Consider the following 24240-nt stretch of genomic DNA (forward strand, 5'->3'; position numbering starts at 1 on the left):
TCCGCCTTGATTGAACTAATTGTTATCAGCCTTTCTGAAACGGAATATTCCGAGTTGGACAGTTCGGGGTTACTCAACCGTGAGTGTCGTTTTTCACTCTGAGTTTTCCAAACCGGCTTCCTGAAACAGGGCCCAGGGCCCTGTTTCAGGAAGCCGGTTTAGTGCAAACTCTGAGTAAGTATACCCTGGGTTAACGAAAACTCTGGGTTTTCGGTTTCACAAAGCGAGTTTAGATTAATTCTGAGTGAGTCATAGACCCACAAGATTTATCAAAGAGGGATGCCACAAAATTGCAGGTATCAGGATGACCAAAACTTAATTCATGATGTGGTGATACTTGAACTACTACTTAAATTTTACATTTATTCTCACGGTTCCCAGGCGTGATTGGCTGTATAGATGGCACTCACATTCCAATCATTGCTCCTTCAGTAAATGAAGGAGACTATGTGAACAGGAAGTCTTTCCACAGCATTAATGTACAGGTACATAGTTCCCTGTAGCATTTCAAACTAACAGATTATTTCATTATAGTAATGGATGCTAATTTGTGTTCTCTGCACTGTGAAGATCATATGTGATGCTGCCAACATTATCACAAATGTGGAAGCCAAGTGGCCAGGCTCTGTGAGTGGTGGTGGTGGAGGACCCCCACCTGTTTTTCGGGCCTCCGCTTTTTTTCTAGTGGCTATAACGGGTCACATTTGATCATACAGAGTAAGCAAATATGTACTTGTAATGTGCTCAGATAATTTCAATAAGTGCTTACAGAGGGGAAATTAATGTAGCCTCTAACTGCAATTGATTTACATGGGACAAACAGACCAAGCACTATGGCTCATAATACAATTACACCTTACCTGTTTGGACTATATTTTTATATTTCATTTTTACTTGCTGCCAGGAACGTTTGGGGCCTGTTGGGTTGCACCTGCGCTCACATCACATCACAAAATAAAATGTATGAAATAAAAAATAAAATAAAATATAATGAAATATAATAAGATAATGTGTTAAATGGGTGGAAATCCCTAGATCAATGTTTAAATGAACACTCACGCATTGACTCTGTCGGCTATGTTTTGCCATGCATGCTCCCTTTCTTTTGCAGCTGAGGCTGTGTTATTTTTTTTCCGCAAAATTTGCATGTTATCGGCATATGCTGCCATCAGAATTTTGGCCTCAAGCGCTGTAAAATACATTGACCGCGCCTTCTTTCCCTCCGTCTCCATGGTGACTCGCTTAATCTGTGCTCCACTAATCAGGGCTTTATGTATCCTCGTGCGCGCGCTTAACTTGGGGTTAAAGCAACTCCGCGTTGACTGAACTAATTGTTATCAGCCTTTCTGAAACCAAATATTCCGAGTTGGACAGTTCGGGGTTACTCAACCCTGCGTATCGTTTTTCACTCTGAGTTTTCTAAACCGGCTTCCTGAAATAGGGCCCAGGGCCCTGTTTCAGGAAGCCCCGAACTGCCCAACTCGGAATATTTGGTTTCAGAAAGGTAGAACAGCAATGTTGTTTATTTCTTTACTACAGGAAAATAATGAAGAAACATTGACAGCTGTTACAGAGGAGGAAGCAACAGAGACACTTTATGAGGTTTACATCTTTTAATACTTTGTGTACAGGAAACACAGTCGACCAATAAAGCCAGTTGAACAAAAAATCTGTTTATTCTTCTTTCAACATGTTGAGGTGATGGGTCAAAAGAAATGATTGTGACATATGGTGTCTCTGACTGCGCTTCCATCTTGTATGTCCGTGGGAGGGTCAGGATGTTCATGGTTTGGATCACTGCTGTTTGGTTCAGAAGGACAGTGTTCTCCTCTAATTGTGGCAATGTTGTGAAGAATCACACATGCCACAATAATGTCACATGCCCTTTCTGGGGTGACCCTGAGTCTTTGCAGGCACTGGAACCGGGCCTTAAGCATTCCGATAGTCATTTCAACTCTGGCTCTTGTCCTGCAATTAGCCAGATTATATCGCTGCTGTGGGCCCGGTTCAGGGTCAGAGTAAGGGGTAAGCAAATAGGGTAAACATGGATACCCCCTATCACCAAGCAAGTAGCCAGTGAACTCTCCTAAGACAGAAGGGTACACTTCAGTTCAAATGTCCCTGAAGCAATTGGTCTTTATATATTTTAAAGTATTTTCAACTCACCATGTCCAAATTTTGTGCTCAGTGTACATTCACGGAATATTGGTGAGTCATGGACAGAGCCTGGCCACTTGGCTTCCACATTTGTGATAATGTTGGCAGCATCACATATGATCTTCACAGTGCAGAGAACACAAATTAGCATCCATTACTATGATGAAATAATTTGTTAGTTTGAAATGCTACAGGGAACTATGTACCTGTACATTAATGCTGTGGAAAGACTTCCTGGTCACATAGTCTCCTTCATTTACTGAAGGAGCAATAATTGGAATGTGAGTGCCATCTATACAGCCAATCACGCCTGGGAACCCTGAAAATAAATGTAAAATTTAAGTAGTTCAAGTATCACCACATCATAAATTAAGTTTTGGTCATCCTGATACCTGCAATTTTGTGGCATCCCTCTTTGATGAATCTTGTGGGTCTATGACCGGGGAACACCACAAACGAGTACAGGAGACGTTTCAGTGCAACTGTAACATTCCTGACTGCCCGACAGACGGTAGCCTTGGAAACGTGCTCAGCGTAACCAATATTATACAGAAAGCTCCCGTTTGCAAAAAACCGAAGTGCAATACAAATAATATGTACAGAACTGAGAGCATGTCCGCGATGTGTCACATGCGTAATATATGGCCTGAGGATGTTATCCAAATAAATTATAGATTGTGCTGAGAAACGGTAACGTTCGCACAGACAATCATCAGGAAATGATAAAATGTCCAAACGCGCTCTGATCACTCTCTCCCGGCGGAGAGCTCTGTGGAGAATTTGGGCTTCACGATCTACTGGCTCTTCAAGGAAGGGGCACGCCATGTCTGACACTTCCTACTGTCAGGTTTCCGACAAAGGGGCGGAGACAGTCAGGGTTAGTTGTAGTAAACCTGCTAGGGGGCAGGTTAGCTTCACGGCGTGTGTCATCATAGTGACTCACTCAGGCTTCAGCTGAACTCGCTTTGTGAAACCGAAAACCCAGAGTTTTCGTTAACTCAGGGTATACTTACTCAGTTTTTCCACTAAACCGGCTTCCTGAAACAGGGCCCAGGGCTCCAAAGGTCCAAGGGGAAACTCTCTCACACTCGCTCTCGTCTTCAAGCCCAAACTCACACACGATCGCACTGCAGGAAGGTCACAGGTCCGGGGAGGAAAACTATTACACAGGGAAAAAAGAAGTTACTCGCAAGTCACAAAACACTTAAGCACAAATTCATGGAAGCTGAGAGGACCACTAATGAGAAGATCTGTGTCCCAACCTCAAATAGTGGACAGGTAATGACAGCTAATCGTGTACAGGTGTGTGGGCCAAGGGCGGGAGCCCGCAGTGAGCTCCGCCCAGGCAGAGAGAAGAGAGAGAGAGAATACAAACACATGTAGCCTTGTGGGGCCGGCTGGGCAGGCACGGAAACCATGACATCCACACTAGCAGGTCAAAAACAGAGACTAAAGAGGAGCTTCAATCCTCATGCTGTCCGAGTCCTAAATCAGAGCATCACCATAAGTGACTGAAACAGGACCTTATATCATGTTCTTCTCACATTCCAGAACTTTCCCAGTCTTATTTCATATCATATCTGATTTATTATTACATCACACATTGCTACACTGATCATGCTGCTTCACTACTGTTTATATTACTGTGGTCACTCTGGTCACTCTGTTTGTCTCTTGGATTGCTCTGTCAATACATTGCTGTGCTATGTGGCACGAAGCCCTTTATCATTCCATTCACACAATGTACATTTTTAGATTTTTAATTTGAATTTACTTATTGTTTATTGTCTATAATGTCTTGCACTTTAATGACTACACATATGACAAATAAAAAACTCTTGAATCTTGTCGAGCATAATATCCTATTAGAATGATTAGAGCATGCTGTAGGTATTACAGGTACTGCGCTGCAGTGGTTTGTATCATATCTATCTATAGACTCCAATTTGTTAAAGTAAATGGAGAGTCCTTGTCACACACTAAGGTTAATTATGGAGTTCCACAGGGTTCAGTGCTAGGACCAATTCTGTTAGATCCAGCAATGACAAAAGTCATTTTTAATGAAAGACAAGATGATTTATAATAAAGAGGATGACACTGGATTAAGTTTACATTACGTAAGTTAAAGCTTACATCTTTCAATTTAGTATTTTGTTTTCTTTACATGCAAAGTAATTATTTTTATTTTTATGTAATTAATCATAAATCTTTCCCTTTTTTGGCTTATGGTGTTGGAAAACTATAAATTACAACCAAAGAGAAATCAATAACAACATTATTTAATAGAAAAAGGAAACTAATTACCAGACTAGAAAAAGAAGTTTAAATACAGAAGACAAGTGACAGACAGACGCTTCGAGTAATGCCACAAAGCCGAAAATATGACAGGATATATAGAAATATACTGTATATAAGTAAATATTACAGTAATATATACAGTAAATATTAGTAAGTATATACAGTATATATTACAGTAAGTGAGTATTCTGTAGTTGACCAGCTGATGGCAGCAATGAGCCACCAGGCTGCTTCAGGGAACTCCATTAAACAGCACTGTGTGTGTGTTCGTTTGTGTGTTTGTATTACATGTTGTGGGGACATAAATCTGTTTTCACGTGGACATTATGGCCCTCTGTGGGTACAGTGTGGACCTGCTTTCCTTGCGAAGACATAAAGTACTCACAAGTCCTTAGAAAATTCTGGTAAGAGAGGTTTTCTTTAATCGTCACACATCCATTTCTGCACTCATTGTGTCTGACATAAAAGATGAGAGTAACTGTCCCCATTTACCTTACACACAGACACACAAACACACTTTTCACAACTATCGCTGTTTTCTCCTTAAAGTCAGCTGACCAGCAGGGCTACAAATGCATTAATAAGAAATATGTCAGGCGGCCTGAATCATTCTTTGAAGCTGCCCTGCTAAATCTGTCCTTTCAGTATCCAACACCTTGACCACAACCTTCCTTTGTTTTTAAATCAATAATTTATTACAGTTGATACCTAAATGCACTGAACTGTTTCCTGTTTCTCTACACCACACAGTGCATCACTGCAGACCATCTCTTGGGCACACAGTGGCTGCTGACTGATAAACCTTTGAAGCATTGTCTGATTTTTACTTTTTGCTGTCAGAATTCAACGTTTTTACTAATTGTGGCCTATTTCAAGGTGCACAGATGGAGAAAGCCCATCTGAACTACAGCGAGAGATTCTCCAAAAAAGGAAGACCCAAGACATGAAATGGTCCCAATTTTTACTTTGAAGAGAAAATGAGTTTTATTTCCTGCGTAAACCATGTCTGGCACCGAGCATGCAGGTATTAACCCATCAGCGACTCTCTGACAGGCTTTTAGCTCTGATCTTGTCTCAAAGTAAAAGGCCCTCTGAACCCTCTGTGATTTTATTTCCAAATAAATAAATGATGCTTCAGCTGCAGTTAAAGGATGTCCGACACTCTAAAATAAAGCTCTCCTGACTGACTGCGTGTTTTTCCTCCATCAATGTTTCACTTAATTCCATTTTTCACTTAATTTGAATGTCTACATCATTTTTTCCCTTCATTTTCTCATTTAACAGACATCCTCACATTGGAATCTCATTGTAAGTGATTTAATAAGTGAGAAAATAACAAATAATGGATCTATAATTGAAGGCACCATTTAGTTACCCAACCTCAGATACTACAGACCAAACAGAGCAAACTTTCACATTCAGGTTTTTAAAGATTCATTTTATATAACATTTTAAATACTATAACACTTGAAATAGCAAAGTGACCACCTCACTAGCTCAGTACTTCACAGAATCACATTGCTCAGTATCCTGCCAACCCTGGAAACTTAGAATTATGATGAAGGGTTTGCAATTCTGAATAGATGGGTTTTTTTTCTTCTTCTTTTTTCTTTTTGCCTGTCCCATTTGGCTCTTTTGCCATCAGAATTGTTGTCTAAAGGCAAAGAAAGTTGCCCAACGGATTTACTTTACCAAATTGACCATCCAGCCTTGCCGTAATGGTCCATTTGATTCACCTTTTATTGTTTATTTTATTTTCACTCACTGAATACGGGACAGACTTGACTGGGGGAAAGAAGGGGAGAAAGAAAGAGGGAAAGAGATGGGTTTTAAGACACAATTTAAAAGTGCAGTGATGGCTGTTGTAACAAACCTTTTGGGTTATAGCACCACTAGGGGGGGTTGCCCAACTATTGTAGTAGCTGTGGGGGTCTCCTAGTGGGTGTGTGAGTTGTTAGCGGCAGCCATTTCATGCTGCTCATGTTCCATGCTCCAAGAAAGCACCTTACTTACTGTTGTGACAAGCTGGCGCTGGTGGTACCAATCCCCGCGCATGTAGGTTCGGACGAGTACAGCCGAGGAGACCTGGCTTATAAAGTGTAATGTTGCTGACGGCGAATAAAGGTCTGTTATTGGATTTAACCGACTGGTTCCGTGTTATCCGGCTAACCTCCACACCACATGCCCGCTGGACCGGCTAGCCGCTCCTTCCTCGCCAGACTGCTGTTACACTGTGTGAAGGCAGGCAGGACATGGTGGACCCAAGAGCTGGACTCACGGAGGCAAAGTGAACTCAAAACACACTGCTTTATTGCGGGTTTGCAGACAGAACAGAAAACTAGCTAAACTGGGAAAGCAAAAACTAACAGACAAGTTGGCAAACGGAACAGTACGAGGGATAAAATGACATGGAACTAAGGGAGACTGACATAAAAACACAGAAGGCTAACGAGAGAACACAGGGAACACAGCTGATACTAATAATAATACTACAGGGAAACGAGCAAACACAACATAACACACACAGACGAGAGACTGTCAAAGTAAAACAGGAAGCACACAACAGACACAGAGATCCAGACTAGACACTGAACTTTACAGACAGACTCATGAGCAGACACTATGACATCATGGATAGACAGAGGTAGGCAGCTTGGGATCGAACCACTGACCTTCTGACAAATGTGTTTGTGTGTGGAATGTGAATGACTCAGTTTGCACATAGAACAGAGGTTGTTTGATTATTAAATACATGCTGTGAAGCAGAATGTAAAATACCACCAGACATCTTGTAGATGATTAAGACGCAGACACAGAAGACAGACAGAACTGAAAATCAAAAAAGTGGATTTTAGGAAAGTAAAATGGCAAACTGATAAACAGCAGAGTGGAGTAGTGGTTAGCACTGTGGCCTCCCAGCAGTGGCGGTCCTAGCCTGTTTGGCGCCCTGGGCGAACACTCCCTCTGCCCCCCCCTCCACAGACAAAACATATTAAGGATTGTACATTAACATAAAGCTGTTGTACACACACACACACACACACACACACACACACACGAAGAGTGAGAGAGTATGCATAGTATGCAAAAAGCTACCAAACAGCCATCATAATTCATCATACAATGAGAACAGGACAAATTAACAATGACTTATTAATATTCAAATCTGTAACATAATGTATTGTTTGGAGTTTAGTCTGTTACTGTTACTATTTTTACCATTTCTTCTTGGAGCAACTGTAACGCACATAATTTCCTTAGGGATTAATAAAGTATTCTGATTGTTTCAGGATGACCTGCCATTATCCAATGACACATCTGCTTACCTGTATCTTTTGCTTGTTTCTCCTCTTCTTTTCTAAACTGAGGACCTGATGGCTTTGAACTTTTCTTGTCCATCTTCCATTGGTTTTAAGTTTGCACTCCAGTATGAACACCCATCCCTCAACCCAAGGATCACCACAACATGATCTAACACACCTAGGTTCACAGATTCACTTTGTCTAGGGTTTATTTCTGAGATTTCACACAACCCAGGATTCATATCATGAATACATAATGGGCTTGGATTTACAACATTATAAATGAAATGTGCTCTATTTGGAAGCAGCTGGCCCCCCCCCTCCCCTTTCAACAGGTTGTGTGTGAGACTTTAAATCATCAAACTGTAAATTTTAAATTGTTATTGATCCCTTTATTCCTAGTCCTAAAGTGTATATTTATTTTCTTACTCTTTTCTCTCTCTCTCTCTCTCTCACACACACACACACACACACACACACACACACACACACACGTAACTGGAGCCTCGTCGTCTCGTCTCTGTACTGTACTGTATGTAGCGGAGATGACAATAAAGTTTAGCAGGCGCACCGAGGGCTCTCGCGCTCACTTTTCGTGTATAGAATTTCGAAAAAACATCGGTGCAAATTATAAGTCTGTATTATAATGTCTGGTGTTTTCGTGTTTGTTGGTTTGTTTTTATTTTGTTTTATTTTGCGAGTTGGTTATTAGATGCTGCTCCAGCCGGTCAGAGAATCCCCTGCCGCCCCGCCCTCTCCTCTCTGCGCATCTCACAAACGAATGGCGCCCTTACTCCCAGGAAATGGGCGATAGAAAACCGATTGGTGCCTATGCCATTCCCAAAATGCGCTGGCTGACGTCGGGGCAGCATGAGTACGAGCATTCTTTTTTTTTTTTGCCGATGCCCGTGATGCCGCCCCCCACCACGATGCTGCCCGGGCAACCGCCCGTATCTAAAACCGCTACTGCCTCCCAGCAAGATGGTCCAAAATTCAATTCCATCATGAGACCGGGGTCTTTCTCCATCACATATTCTCCCTGTTTTTGCATGGGTACTCTGGCTTCCTCACCCACTGTGGCCCTAAATTGGATAAGCAGAAGAGAATAGACAACAAATTGATACATTACATGAGTACATTAAATACACCATCATTTTCTTTACTTTCAGGCATTAAAAAGCCTGTTATCCGGTCATTAGCCATGTCTGGGACCAGTCAGGAGAACCACCAAGATAATCCCTCCACAGTTAGCCATTAATATACTGCTGCATGGGCTGGGCTATAGTTACATCGTAAGGGTTTAAAAACTGAGCTTTAAAGTGATTAGCGGTAATAAAAACAGAGAAGCCGACAGTGATCACTGACTGTTTCTTGGGGCTTGTTGAGATTAAATAGAACAAGATACAAAGCACTAAAACGTGTTAAAAACACAACAGCCTTATTAAATGCAGACTACTTTGGGCCCGGAAGCAGGATTCATCACATCATCACTTAAAGACCGGATAGAATGTCCAAGGATGCAGTTCAATCATAAAATAAAGCTCAGTTTTGCTCCAACTGCTGCCGCTCAAGGCTCAGTTCTCTGTCACACAGAGGAATCTTAACATGCTTTGGTGTACTGGCAGGAAAGAATTTGCATCTCTTTATCTGTTTGATTGCCTTGCTTCATCTTCCAGCTAAAGTCTCATTATTAATCACACTTTGGGTGTAAATCATGCTGCATGGTGGCACTGACTGAATGACACATTCTGGTCAAACAAGCTGATGTGAATTAGAAACCACTTGAACGAATCAATACAGACCAGCTTCTCAAAAGATGGTCTGTATACGAACAGTTGGGGCGAGAGTTCAGATTCTCCTCTGTTGCATTTATTTAAGCCACAAACGTTTTTTTAGTAGGTGACAAGATTACATTTCTTTTTCATTATGGATCTATCATCTTTCAATATATTCACAATGACATTTCGCCATAACGCTTAAATTACTCCATTGCAGATGACACCACCATCATAGGACTGATTGAGTACAACAATGATTCAGCGTGCAGAGAGGAGGATCAGCATCTAAAGCGATGGCGTGACAACTACCTCTATTTAAAAACCGTATTTATTATAACAGCAACCAACATTCCTACCTCTTACTCAATGTGCACTACCACCGATCACATTGCACCTTATATTGCATGCTGAGGTGGCAACCCCTAACCATACTTTATTTAAAGTTATTTGAGTAAGTGTTTGGAAAACTCTCAAACTAATTTTCTTGCACTATGTTCATTCACTCACCTGCTGCTGTAACATGAATGAAATGGCTAAATTGCCACCCCAGTATGCAGTCTGTTGAGTCTTGCTAATGACCTGCTAATTTCTCAGGTGTGTTGCAGAAGGGAGACATGCAAAAGTTTCAGGACACCGGCCCTCGAGGACTTGAGTTTGACACCTCTGGCCTAGCGTTATCAATGGGGGCTTGATGTTGATGGTTTTCTTGGATTGGTCAGCACAAATGTTGTGTAGATGTGACATTTGGTGCCACCTAGACTTCTCAGATCCAGAACTCATGAACCGATCTTCTGAAATTCTTTGGAAGACAACTGTTACCAAATGACTTTATGTTACCTCACAGCAGAGAGGCCTGAGTCTGAGCCAGCGTGAGCCCTGTCTCCATGCTTCTTTCTGGCATTAAAGACATGCACGGAAGAACTTACTTATAGCACATGTTATCCTTGGGCACTAGACAATCCCCCCGCTGTCAGGTGAGGGCTGTGTGCAGGCAGGAGTGGTGGTAAGGAGGACCCAAAGTGCAGACTCACAGAGATGGAAGGTAAACTCAAACATAGATTTATTGTAAAACAAAAACTAAACTGAAACCTACACAGCCAAATGGGCTGACAGGCAGAACATACAGCATAGTAGACAGTAGATCACAACACAGAGAAACACCGGGCTTAAATACACAGAGGGAGCAATCAGGGAATGGGTAATAGGAGGGAAACACAGCTGGGGCAAATCAGGCCTAACGAGACAAGGGGAAGCGAAACCAGATACATAAACATCAGGCATGGACCTTCAAAATAAAACAGGAAACATAACACAGACTGAACTAAAGACACAGGCTGTATCCCAATTCAGGGTCTGCAGCCTTAAAATACGCATTTCAAGGCCGATTACGTGACGGCGGTGCGCCGAAGGCTGTCCCAATTCAAAGGCTGCTCGAAATTCGGCCCTGAAATGCGTCCTTCATTTCCCTGAATTTTAAGGCTGTGGCAGTGTAGACTTCGTGGCCCAACATATCCCAGAATGCATAGCGCGGCGGTGGGTGTGGATAGTTTTGCCGAAAAAAAACCGGCGGATGAGGGGCGGCCGAAGAGTAAACTTTAAGTAAGTACTGAATATTATGTCACTTATTTATGTGCAAATGTTTAATAACGAAGAACATTAAAACATTACTGTTGGCCACATGTCGGCAAAGTTATGTGACATTAGTGACGTTTGTACTAACTTGGTTTTAAAGCCTTTACTTTAAAATATTCAATAGCTGACCTTAATCTTACAGAGAATGATCAAAGCTCATGTAGAAACAAACAAACAAGTGAACAAAAGATTTTCTCTTTCATTTCTGTCAAACAAAGCTGTATGAAACGTTTCCAGCTGTTAGTATCATGGTTGCTAGGCAACCTGGGCAGCGCAACGGAGGCTAGACCGTCCCATTTCACAAGCCTCGCACTTCCGGCCTTAGCGGTCTTTGAGTACGCGGCCCTTGAGGATCGTTGAGGCTGCAGACCCTAAATTGGGATACAGCCACAGACTCACACGCAGGCACTGCAACAGAGGGAACAGAGACGTGGGACCAGGACAGACACAGATACTGACTCGACACGGGGATAGCAACTAAGGATGCACAGAGACATAAACCATAAAAGAGAACTCTAACAAAGAAACCCAAGATTAGAAATGATAAATAGTATAATAAATTTAAAACCCTGGGTCCACGACCCAGGCATCCTAACACCCGCTCCCAAAACTCAGGATCTGAGAAATACAGAGATTGAACTACATAACTTTTCTCTCTTATTTCTTCCTGTTGGTTCCACCTTTAACTGTAGTCTGTTCTTAATCCAAGGATCTTGAATTCTCTCGCATCGTCACAGCCACTTACAGATATGCCTGTTCTCAACCTGCTGGCATGTCTTTGGCAAGGTGTCCTTTGGAAGGTATTGGTGAGATGGAGCCACCCACGTCATACTCTTTCAGTATCCTTGGTCAGTGTTGTGGTGTATTTTAAGCCAAACATTGATCTTTCCCAAAACCTAACCATTACTTTTTTGTGCCCAAACCTAACCAGCAACTAAACCTCTCCAACATCATACCTCAGAGTTTGTCAGCCTGTAAAATACTGCCAGTGTGTAAAGGCACTAAAGATAAAAGAAGTTGTACCTAACAATGAGGTACGTACAACATCTGACAAATCTGCATCCGCTGACAGTCTTGGATGGAAAATATGGTAGTAGTGGAAAACCTTTTTGGCATTACATTTGATCAGACTGGGTATGTTTTATTCTTCAGAATGCAGAGTTGGTGATGTAAAATTGTGATTTAGGCCAACATGCACTACCTTTTGTTTTAAATGAGCCAGGCTGGAAATGGAAAAAAAAAGTGAAAGAAAGGGAGAAAAAGAAGCACAAAATGTACAAATGGGCTACAGGTACTCTCTCCTGGACAATAAGCCTGTGACTATATGTGCCGTCAACTCTTATTTGAAAATCTTTCCTGTGAGAGAAAGAAAAAAGTGCAGCAGAAAGTACTATAATTGACAACTCCCTCCATAACAGCTTCACCTAAAACACAAAATAGTAATATTAAAAAAAAATGGTCAAAGGCCTCTTTCTGTATGTCAGTGTAAGAAAACACAAAGTAATGATTTTCATCTAAATGAGTTTCCTCTTGCAGGCAGAAGACTGATCTTTAAAGCCCTGCATACAGTGCAAATAACAGAGCCCCGTCTGCCACAGGGAGGGAAGGTTTGACAAACTGCACATGTGGCAATAATGGTGCGCACTATTTAAAGTGATCATGAAGTAACGTCAATCATATCTTGAAGCCACACACATTGCCAACCAGTCCCTGATGAATCTCTGATTATTTCTTCAAGCAACTATGAAAGAATAGGGGGTTGGGAAGCAGTAACAAAAGGCACTCATTGGCTTTCATTATATAAAGTGAGTTTGTTTAAAACCCATTTTAAACTGACATCACTGAAAGTCAGAAATGTTTCTCAATCTCAAGTTAAATGAAGGTAAAACAAAAATGTAATGGAAGTTATATGACTCAGAAGAACACATGAAACAACGAGGAGAAAAACTGGAATGGGAGAGTAGGAAAGGAACAGGAAATAATGAAACCAAAAGAAGGACATGAGGGAAATGATGAGCAATAAAACAAAGGTAAAATTGAATGATGGGTCTGAGGGCATACACAGTCTTCAATAGGCCAAGGCAGAGCCATCTCATCAGCAGTAATACCACTGACCCATTCAGAGGTTTGATTAAGGAGCCATTTGCAGAAGCAATCAAAGAAATGCAACATTGTGGATGTTCCCTCATAACTCTACTGACTTCACTTCAGTAATGGATTATTTCCAACGCTGCTCATTTATTTGTGCTTCTGGAAATGACTTTTGAAAATATCATTTAGAATAAAGCTGTGATGTCAGCACTGACCCCAGAACAGAGTGTCCTAGTCTTCATGTTGTCCGTGTTTAAAAAGAAGAGAATCAACCACAAACTCAATCTTATGTGTTTTTATGTGATTTGTTGTGTTGTGTAGAATAAAGATTGATTGATTCATCCAATGAATCCACTTCAATGCCAAGTACAGTGCACTCACATGCTCATTTTGGTTTGTATCTTCAAAGAAAAAATTTCCCCGTCTCACAGGTTTATGTTCGGCTCTAAATTTGAACATCTTTGCCAAAGGCAAAAGTCAACATTTAAATCCAGGATTTTCACAGACTGCAGCCAACAGAACCAAGAACGCAGCAGTGTTTGCTGAAAGGTTTGTTTTCCAGCCTTAATTCTTTATCCAGGTCTATGAGAGAAAATAGAAACAGTCAGCTGTGATCACTAGTTGGGATTAGAAGAGCAACACGCACCTTGTTTATTCTCCCTTTTATGTTATGTCTCGGTGTCTTGAATGTTCCAATAATCGTTTGATGTTCTAATGTTTTAAATAGGTTTCAGCATAGGCTTCACATTTTTTCAATTGAATTTAAACCAGAATATCAAAATAATTACAGGACAGCAGGGTTAGTGTGACAGAAGAGGATGCTTAGAACAGGCTGAGATGGAGGAAAAAGAAGAATAAGAGATTAATTTGTATTTTTGTCAAGTGGCTACAGTTTAGACTGTGAGATTTTTGGTGTTGCCACTGCAGATTTGCACTTTATGAAATATGGAAAACACTGGTGTTCAAAGAAGTGCATGCTGTCTGAAAAACAGCAACAGTAAACTCAAAACTGGGAGACAGAATTCAACATTTTTAAACATTAGGTAATTAACACTTCTGGCTTTATAAATTTGTATTTTATTATCCTGACATGTGTCTGCAACCCTGTGCTCCAGGTCAGCTGCCACATTCAAAGCAAATTTGGTGCACAAAGAGTGCAACAAAACAGCAATCAGTCCGCAGTTTATGTGTAAACTGTTTAATTACCTGATAAAATCCACAAAAATGGCAAATATATTGCTGTATACATACACAAAATTTACATGGATGCCACACATTCAGAGTCCAGTCCAGTCACAATCTCAGATTTGAAGATGAAACAACTCCACAATTGTGTAAGAAAAGCAACAGGTGCTTGGCAACCTTGCTATAGACATGTAAGCAGAATACAATGAGTTGCCAACTACTGCAAAGATCCTTCTACAAAGGCATCAGTGAAGACTGACTCATATTGATTGTTATGTTGGTAATTTGTCTGGATTGAAAAACTGTGATTATTTGCAAGTCTTGTATCCCGTCTCCTCTCACAACGGATGGGAAACAACTTTCTTAATTGTGAAAAGCATAAAATCCAGCTAACCAAGAAAGGATTTGTCGCATTACAAATTATGCCCAGAACTGTGAGGAAAAAAAATAATCTTTCAGTATGAATATTATCACTATTTAGATCATCCATGTGATCTGAGCAAAACATTAGACACACGCAGTGCATGTCCATCTATCGAGCTATCTAGTTTAAACATGATGCAGTCAGTTAAACAGAAAGGGGTGTATGACAAAAATATGGCCTTAATTAGAGGCAGAGCAGAATGGGGGGATAAAGTGAAAGTGAAGTGCTTCTTTTCCCTGCTCCCTTGCGGACCTGAGGCTTTTAATTTTCCTCTTAACACCTGCTTCACAGCTTTAATTCAGATTGTAGATCTGGGGCATTGGTTATGTCATGAAGGGAATTAATTTTCTCATTCTTCTTCCCCACCTCAGAGGCCTTCTCTCTAGACTCTTTCAGCATGACTTTATTTTCTCCACTAAGCTGAACTGTTAAACAAATTAGGAGCTGTTGTCCCTTGACAGCAGCTCCTGCCTGTGCCAATCATTTACTGATTATCCACATAAAGGTTGCTATGATCGCTAAATTAGCTTGTGTTTTGCTTTTGCAACAGGAGAAGATAATGAGGAGCCTGACAGATTTGTGAATGATGAAGAAGGACGATTTTGATACGCCAACTAAACAGCTTACCTGCTAAACAAAGACAATGACAAAAGACAGGTGGACAAAGGGTGGCCAACACGGAGATGCAACTATTCACAATCACAATCACACCAACAGCTAATTTAGAATTTGCCAATTAACCTAACCCCATGTATATGGTATTGCTAATATATCAAATCAAATCAAATCACTTTTTATTGTCACATCACATGTGCAGGCACACTGGCACAGCACATGCGAGTGAAATTCTTGTGTGCGAGCCCCACAAGCAACAGAGATGTGCAAACACAACAACACAAACGAGCAAAATACAAGAATGGCCAACCTGAAACTAATAAATATATGTACAAATGTGTGTGTGTGTGTGTGTGTGTGTGTGTGTGTGTGTGTGTGTGTGTGTGTGTGTGTATACACACATTTTTACAAATTAAATAGTAAAAAAAAAAAAAAAAAAAAAAAAAAAATATATAAAATATACAGAGTTGAATATGTGCAAAACAAGTGGCATTTATATACAGTATGGAGTGCATAATGTTGAAGTTCCAGTAGTGGAGGTGAGGTGTCTATGACGTGTTCAGCCAACCCGTTCTCACTCCCAAAGCGTAACATTTTACGCTAGGTGACAAATCGTCACCATATTACGTTTTCGGCTACCCACCACGTTCCTAAATGACGACCTCGGAAAAAGAGGAAATATGAGAACCGTCTGGACTGAACCTACACATGTTCGCTCTTTTTCTTCAAATCGCTTAGAAACACGCTATTTAACATCATTAAAGTCCTGGTTACGGTCTGGAATAAGGTTATGGTTAGGGCTAGGGATAAGGTTAGGTTTAGGGCTGGAATACAGGGCTGGAACGTCTATTACCGCGGGAGCGTCATTGCACTGGATTCCAGCCATAACCCACCGCGTACCATAAGAACGCCGAAGGTCTCCTTTCGCGTTCCTCAGGAACGCCGCGGGACGTGACAAAACATCGACATGTTACGCCTCGGGAGTGAGAACGCTCTGGTTCAGCAGTCTGATGGCCTGATGGAAAAAGCTGTCTCTCAGTCTGCTGGTACGGGACCGGATGCTGCAGAACCTCCTTCCTGATGGAAGCAGTCTGAACAGTTTATGGCTGGGGTGACTGGAGTCCTTGATGATCCTCCCCGCTTTCCTCAGGCACCGCTTCCTGTAGATGTCTTGGAGGGAGGGAAGCTCACCTCCAATTATCCGTTCAGAGCACCGCACTACTTGCTGGAGAGCTTTGCAGTTGTAGGCGGTGCTGTTGCCATACCAGGTGGTGATGCATCCAGTGAGGATGCTCTCAATGGCACAGTGATAGAAGGTCCTGAGGATGCGGGGGCTCATGCCGAATCTTTTCAGTCTCCTGAGAAAGAAGAGGCGCTGCTGCGCCTTCTTCACTGTTTTGTTTGTGTGTACTGACCACGTAAGATCCTCAGCCAGATGTACACCAAGGAACCGGAAGCTGCTCACTCTCTCCACAGCAGCGCCGTTGATGGTGATGGGGGTGTGTACTTCTCTGCAACTCCGGAAGTCCACTATCAACTCCTTTGTCTTTGCGACGTTGAGGGTGAGATGGTTGTCTTGACACCAGTGGGTCAGGGCGCTGACCTCCTCCCTGTAAGCCGTCTCATCACCGTTGGTGATAAGACCCACCACTGTAGTGTCGTCCGCAAACTTCACAATGATGTTGGAGCTGTTAGTGGCCGTGCAGTCGTAGGTGTAGAGTGAGTACAGGAGAGGGCTCAGTACACACCCCTGTGGAGCACCAGTGTTCAGTGTGATGGGGGATGAGGTGATGCTGCCCAGTCTGACCACCTGGCGTCTGTCAGACAGGAAGCTAAGGATCCAGCTGCAGAGGGAGCTGCTCAGTCCTAGATCCTGCAGTTTCCTGTCCAGCTTCGAGGGAACGATGGTATTGAATGCTGAGCTGTAATCTACAAACAGCATTCTCACATACGTGTCTCTCTTCTCCAGGTGTGACAGGGCAGTGTGTAATGTCAGGGCTATGGCATCATCAGTGGACCTGTTGTGGCGGTATGCAAACTGTAGAGGGTCCAGTGAGTCGGGTAGTGCAGAGCAGATGAAGTCCCTGACCAGCTTCTCGAAGCATTTGCTTACGATGGGGGTCAGGGCTACAGGTCGCCAGTCGTTCAATGAGGAGATGGTGGAGGATTTGGGTACAGGGACGATGGTGGCCATTTTGAAGCAGGCTGGGACTACAGACAGAGAGAGGAAAAGGTTGAAGATGTGTGTGAACACTCCAGCCAGCTGAGCCGCGCATGACTTGAGGACGCGGCCGGGAATCCCGTCCGGACCAGTAGCTTTGCGCGCGTTCACCTTCCTGAAGCACTTCCGCACATCCTCCTCAGACACAGTGTGCGCAATATATATTGCTAATATATTGCTATATTATTGCTAATATATATTGTAATATATCTATATCATGGCTAAAGCACTTCTGGATGGATGCAAACTGCATTTCGTTGCCCTGTACCTGTGCATGTGCAATGACAATAAAGTTGAATTCTATTCTATTCTATTCTATTCTATTCTATTCTATTCTATTCTATTCTATTCTATTCTATGTCTTTGAACTGTGGGAGAACATGTGAACCCCACACAGAAAGACAAATGTAGTTCTCTTAAGGTTAAACCAGATTCCAAGAATATGAGAAGCAAACACAGAAAGCACTGTTAACAGAAAACAAAAAACAAACACAAACCACTTTGTTTTATTGCCTTGTGCCTAAACTGTTCACTGACAGACTCTGACACTGAAAAAGACAAAGATTGCTCTTTACTTAAGTCGAGGAGTAAAGCATGGATGATATGTGAGCCATTATGTTGTCTTGCAGAAAACTAAGGTGATTAAACTAAAAGCAAACAGCTATTGTACAAGATACAAGTGATTTCAAGTTATTAAAAGGCCGGCGCAACTACAAATAAATCAGAACTAACTGATCAGAATCTGATTTCAAGCATCATTCCAAATACTGCAGGGTAGTAAAAAGAGTATTATCATAACAAGGTGTGGCAAATTTGCTCTGATAGCTGATTGTAAAAAAAATATCTGCTAATAAAAATGTATCACCTAAATGTACCGATGCCATTCAACGAATATGTCCAGTCAGCATTAAGTTTATTTGGGTTGTTGTTGTTTTTTTAGCTCTTTTAAAATGATTAATTTAGTTGTTTGTAAGAAGGCATCGATGAGTCCACTATTCTCTCACACTGATGAAAACACTCACCAGGTAATTGAGGCGTATAGAAGGCCACCAGTGAGTAGACACCGCAGTGTTGCATCCTTTGCAACAGATTGGAGGTTTATAGAAAGGTACGAGCACTTGCTGTTAATTCCATTGTGCACAGTCTTTTAGATTAGGCAAAAACAAAAAAAGTGTCCAGACCGACAGGCGGACAGCTTCTTAATTAAACACAATCACATCCAATCATTCAGGTCTGTCTTGTAATCCAGACAAACATCAGCCCCAAAGGCACATTTCTTCCAGCCACCAACTTCATTGTGACGTCCCATCTGAAATGAAAGTTTTCCCATCAGTCAAACAGCTTTGTTCTATTTGGTGTCAGAGTCCAGGGCTTACATATTAGTGGAGAATACTGAAACTCCAGACGAAATGCTTTTCTTCGATGATCTGGACGGATGATGATTTAGGCCGAACCAGAAATGGTGGGAGCTTTGCTAGGGGGGGGGGGGGGGGGGGGGGGGGGGTGGATGAATGAAAGATAGAACAGCAACAGCTGGTTGATGGTGACTCGGGAAAAGGGAAAGGGTGTAGGATTGGGTTGGACTCCCTTTAAGTAGGAGAAGACCTCTCTACAAAGATCAACAATGCGACATGCATTTAAAACATATAAATATACATAATATACATATAAAAACATGGCATGAAAACGGAGAATTTGAGTTTTTAGCACATCAATTAGCTTAGAGGCTGGAGAAATGTGGCTGAGGAGGGTACTGTGTGGTAATGGAATGATGAAATACCCAAAATGTAAAGAGGGAGAGAGACATGCTCATTGCTTGATGTGCACCACTGTGATGAAACTCATACTGTCATTAATTGTGCATAGCAATAGTTCGGACAAGCCACAAAGTCAGGCTCTGCCAACAGTCCCAGTGAGCTGATCTGAGTGCCAGCCCACATCAGATTTTGGCTGAGCATGTGATTTATGATGCACCTACACCCAGCTCTTCTATTTCATGTCAGTTATTCATCATTAATAGAGCAGCATGGTGGTTAACACTGTTGCCTCACAGCAAGAAGGTCCTGAATTTACATCCATCCCCTGGCCAGGGCCTTTCTGTGGGGAGTTTGTACGTTCTCCCTGTATCTGTGTGGGCTCTTTCTGGGTACTCCGGCTTCCCCCAAAGTCCAAAGACATTCGGTTAGTGGGGCTCGGTTAATTGGTAATTCTAAATAGGTGTGAATATGACTGTGAATGAATAGCTATCTCTCGTTTAGCCCTGTGGCCTGTCCAGGAAGAACCCTTCCTGTGGATGGATATATTTTCCCAGCTGTCATATTGTAAGAGATGGGGGACTGAACCCATGTGGAAGAGCCAACATTACTGTGATCCCATTTTGAGTGAAAATGAATGAAAAGTATGACAAATCTAGTTTTAATTATCTGATTTTAATATTTACCGTTGGAATACAAAAACAAGATTAAAAGGACAAGGAGTAGTGCTGCTTGAGTTTATCCGAACAACCCTCAACCACTTTTCCACCAAATGGGGAAATATATTCACAGTTTGAATGTTGCCCCCCTATTTTTTTCAGATAATATTTGAATAAATAATGGATCTGTATAAAGTCCCATCCTATACAAAGATTTAATCCTGATGAGAATATTTTAACAAGGACTTAGAATTATGCCATTTTATAAGAATTTCCAAGATAAATTCTTGTAATGATGAAAGTTAATTATAGAGCATTTTAACTGTTCTGGGGCATTTCCAAGGTGAAAAACTTTCAGGAGTATGAAAGAGGACCATAAAAGATGTTTAAGAGTTCAAGGAGAGGAAAAAAATGTCAAAACAACAGAGTTGCTTCTAGAATCAATCAGAAACATGATTTTTAGAGTTTGAACAATCTGGTTTATTTTATTTTTTATTGTAAGCCAGATGATTTATTTATTTAAATATTATTCAGATTCACTAAGAGATGTTCATCACATGAAATGGTACTCATACTGATTATCCTCATGCCTTAATAGAGACTAAATACCATGATTAGGTCCATCACTGGAAATTTCAGTTTAATGGAAATTACTGCTATTTTTGATTTACTCATTTCAGTCACACATTTTTTAAATGTTTTTTTAAAGAATGTGTCATAACAACACCCAAAATGAGACTCAGTCCTTTCCTAGTTTAGCACAATCTAATTTCCCAAATCATTTATAAGCTGGGAGTCCTTGTTAGAAATTTTTAGGCAAAGTTAGGAGCTCTCTTAATATCCATGGATATGTCCTCTCCAGTGTTTTGTTTGCATCAAAAAAAAAAAAGAAAAGCCAACCCAAATTCAAAGCAACAGCAGAGCTGGTTTCATTTCCACCTGTTAACAACATTCTCACTCTGGCCTGTGAAAGTTATGGCACATCACTTCTGTCTCATGGTCTTGAAAAGAAATGAGGATCTTTCCAAACACATGACACAGTCTTGACTTCCTGGACTTACCAGGTGAGCCTGTTAGCAGCTTCTGGCCTAATGACCTGCTGCATCCACAGTGCACACAGGAGCGTTATCGCATGTCCTTCCTCCCAGCAGCTCTTAGACTTTAAAACAATAAAAAAAAAAAACCTACTCAGTTGCACATTTCTTTGACTCTGAGTATGCTATTTTTAATAACTGTACAGCACTTTTTTATGTTGTAAATTTGCCCTGTACAGTCACTTATTTCTTGCTTTTTTTTTTCAACCTTTTCCCAATGAGGGACAATAAAGAATATTTCTATTCTATTCTGAGTCCATGTCTTCTTTGAAAGTTTTGAGCTTCTGTCAAAATACTGTGCCAACCTTTCCTGCTTATTTAACTTTTCTTTTTCTAACTACATAAAATCTCTCTCTCGCTTCTCAGAGTTTTTGTTTTCTGTCTGAGTCTTCATAGCTGCATGTAAACTAGTTGAGGTTATAGCAGCAGACCAGCTGACACAGTTCAGGATGTCTTCAAGGTCTGCTGCATGAATAAAAGATGGAGAGAGGTAAACGCAGGCCTATTTAAATTGGAACTTGGAAACGGCTGACAAGAGAGCAAGTGCATAAACCTTGAGAAGTCATATGGCTGAAAACATCCCTCCCCCACAGCACCAAGGGTGCTGACAGCAGTTTTTGTGCCAATATTTAATAAAAGGTTAAATGGATGGACTTTCTGAGTCTCATAAACCTATGAGACAAAATAACAGTTTATTTATTTTTCCATTGAAAACAGGAGATGGAGCTGAAACTAGTTCACAGCCAGCTGTTCAAATCCCCGAAAGCATTGAGCTTACTCTGACTTTTCCATTGTGGTGTTGGAATTTTAGGTCTCCTTTTTGGAGCCAAGTCAGTTTCCATTTAGCAAGATTTAAATGAGCACTGAGGTTGTTTGTAGGCTGATTTTATTTGCATCTGTTAAATCATTACCTTTCCCCAGTATTAGTTCAATTCAGTTTTATTTATACAGTGCCAAACACAACATCAGTCAGCTCAAGGCTCTTTATATTGTAAGGTAGACACTACAATAATACATACAGAGAAAAACCCAACAATCATATGACCCCTTAAGAGCAAGCACCTTGGCGACAGTGGGAAGCAAAAACTCCCTTTTAACAGGAAGAAACCTCCAGCAGAACCAGGCTCAGGGAGGGGCGGGGCCATCTGCTGCGACCGGTTGGGGTGAGAGAAGGAAAACAGGATAAAGACATACTGTGGAAGAGAGCCAGAGATGAATAACAACTATGATTCAGTGCAGAGAGATCTATTAATAGTTAAAAATATAACATTTACATTAGTGTTGTCACATATCTGGTTCTTAGATAAATCTTCACTCAGCACATGATTACATAATGTTTCATAAAACCACATCAGCTCCCCAAATGCACTTTGTTATTGTAAACTTCAAAGAACATAGATGCTCATACATTTGCTGTTTGAACTCTAGTCCAAGTAATTATAAAGAGATTCCTACTTACTGTACCTCTCAATCCTTTAAATCCTACTTTAAATAAAGTACAAAGTATAAAGTCTTACAGATCATTTTAAACATCATCCTAAAAATTTAGCCTGACATATTTGGCATCTTTGAACAAACTTTGGAGATTTCAAGTAAAGTTTTGAATGTAAATAAAGTCTGAATTGCAAACAGCTCACATCTCTACAGTGAAGTTTTTCAGGGGCAAAAAACACAGCAATGGTCTCAGTAACAAAGACAAATGTGATCTTCATTAACAACCCATAAAACTTTACATCTGACACATCTGACTTCAGAATTTATCGCCAGTCAGACATCTCACAAGTAAAGGCCACCTCTACAGCACAAGTGGTGTGTCAAGTCTCTTTTTACCTCACTGTAGCTGGTCATATTTCAGTTATTTGCTGTTCTCCATCTAAGACGTTGACATCTAAAATTACGATGATATACTGCAGTTATGTGCTATGCTTTTTTGTACTTTTTCTTGCACTTCTGCACATGCTACTCCTTCCTGGGTAATACCTTCCTAGACTTTATAGTATAAACTCAGGACACAGTTCATCCTGTGGCAGTCAGCATTTTTGCAGCATACGAGCTGTGTGTGGTTCTTCAAGTAAACTGAACTCTGAAGACTTTATTTTGCTTTGGTTATTATTTAATCATTTATTATTTTTAAGCAAAGTAAGAGTTTATTTTAAATGTGGTGTGTCAGGAGCAATTTTAGCTTTAAATAAATTCTAAATAATTATATATTCCCAGTTACTTTTACATGGGAAACTTTATCTCCTTGCTGATTTTTGGGACCATATAATGTTTTTTTTTTAATATATATATATATAAAAAAAAAAAGACTAGAACTTTCCCCCATATTTGAGTTGCCCTCTTGACTAACTCAATCTCCACTCCACCTGGCTTGGTGTGCATCCACAACCAAGCTGTTCAGTCATGAACAGCTGAGGTGAAAGCAGTTGTTACATGAATTGATTACACTTCAGTTGTTTCATGTCAAAAAAATTGCTACGTTTTTTTTTTTTTAAAGCTCAAGGGCACATCTTCAAATAGACAATGATAGGAATATAATCTCAATATTAAATATTTTCCATAGATACAAGGTGCCTTAGGCATTTGACAATTGGCATATGTCTACCACCGACTGTTTCATTTTTCCAGCAAGAGAACAAATTTAATGGGAGTAAAGGGTTTTGTAGAAGGTGTTAACAATAATGGAAAAAAGAAAATATAGTGAATTAAGGGGAAGGATAAATGAAAACAGGAAAAAAATTTGGCCACTATGGCTGGTTGAGCCACAAGGATGATGAGAAGATGAACAGTGAACATGTGATTATGACAGAAATAGGAAACACCACATACATATACATATATATGAAATAGGCTCCTGTAGGGTTAATGGCTCCCACTCAGGCAGCAAGATAGTGGGCTGAATGAATTTGTGCTTCTTTTTTTTTTTTAACCCAACCTCTCCAGGCTGATAGCCTACTCTGCTCTGCTGAGCACTGACCAGCAGCACAAGGGAAAGAATTACATTAAAAATACACAAAAGGTGTAAATACA

This window comes from Astatotilapia calliptera, chromosome 15 (assembly GCF_900246225.1).
Source record: "Astatotilapia calliptera chromosome 15, fAstCal1.2, whole genome shotgun sequence".
Lineage (NCBI taxonomy): Eukaryota > Metazoa > Chordata > Actinopteri > Cichliformes > Cichlidae > Astatotilapia > Astatotilapia calliptera.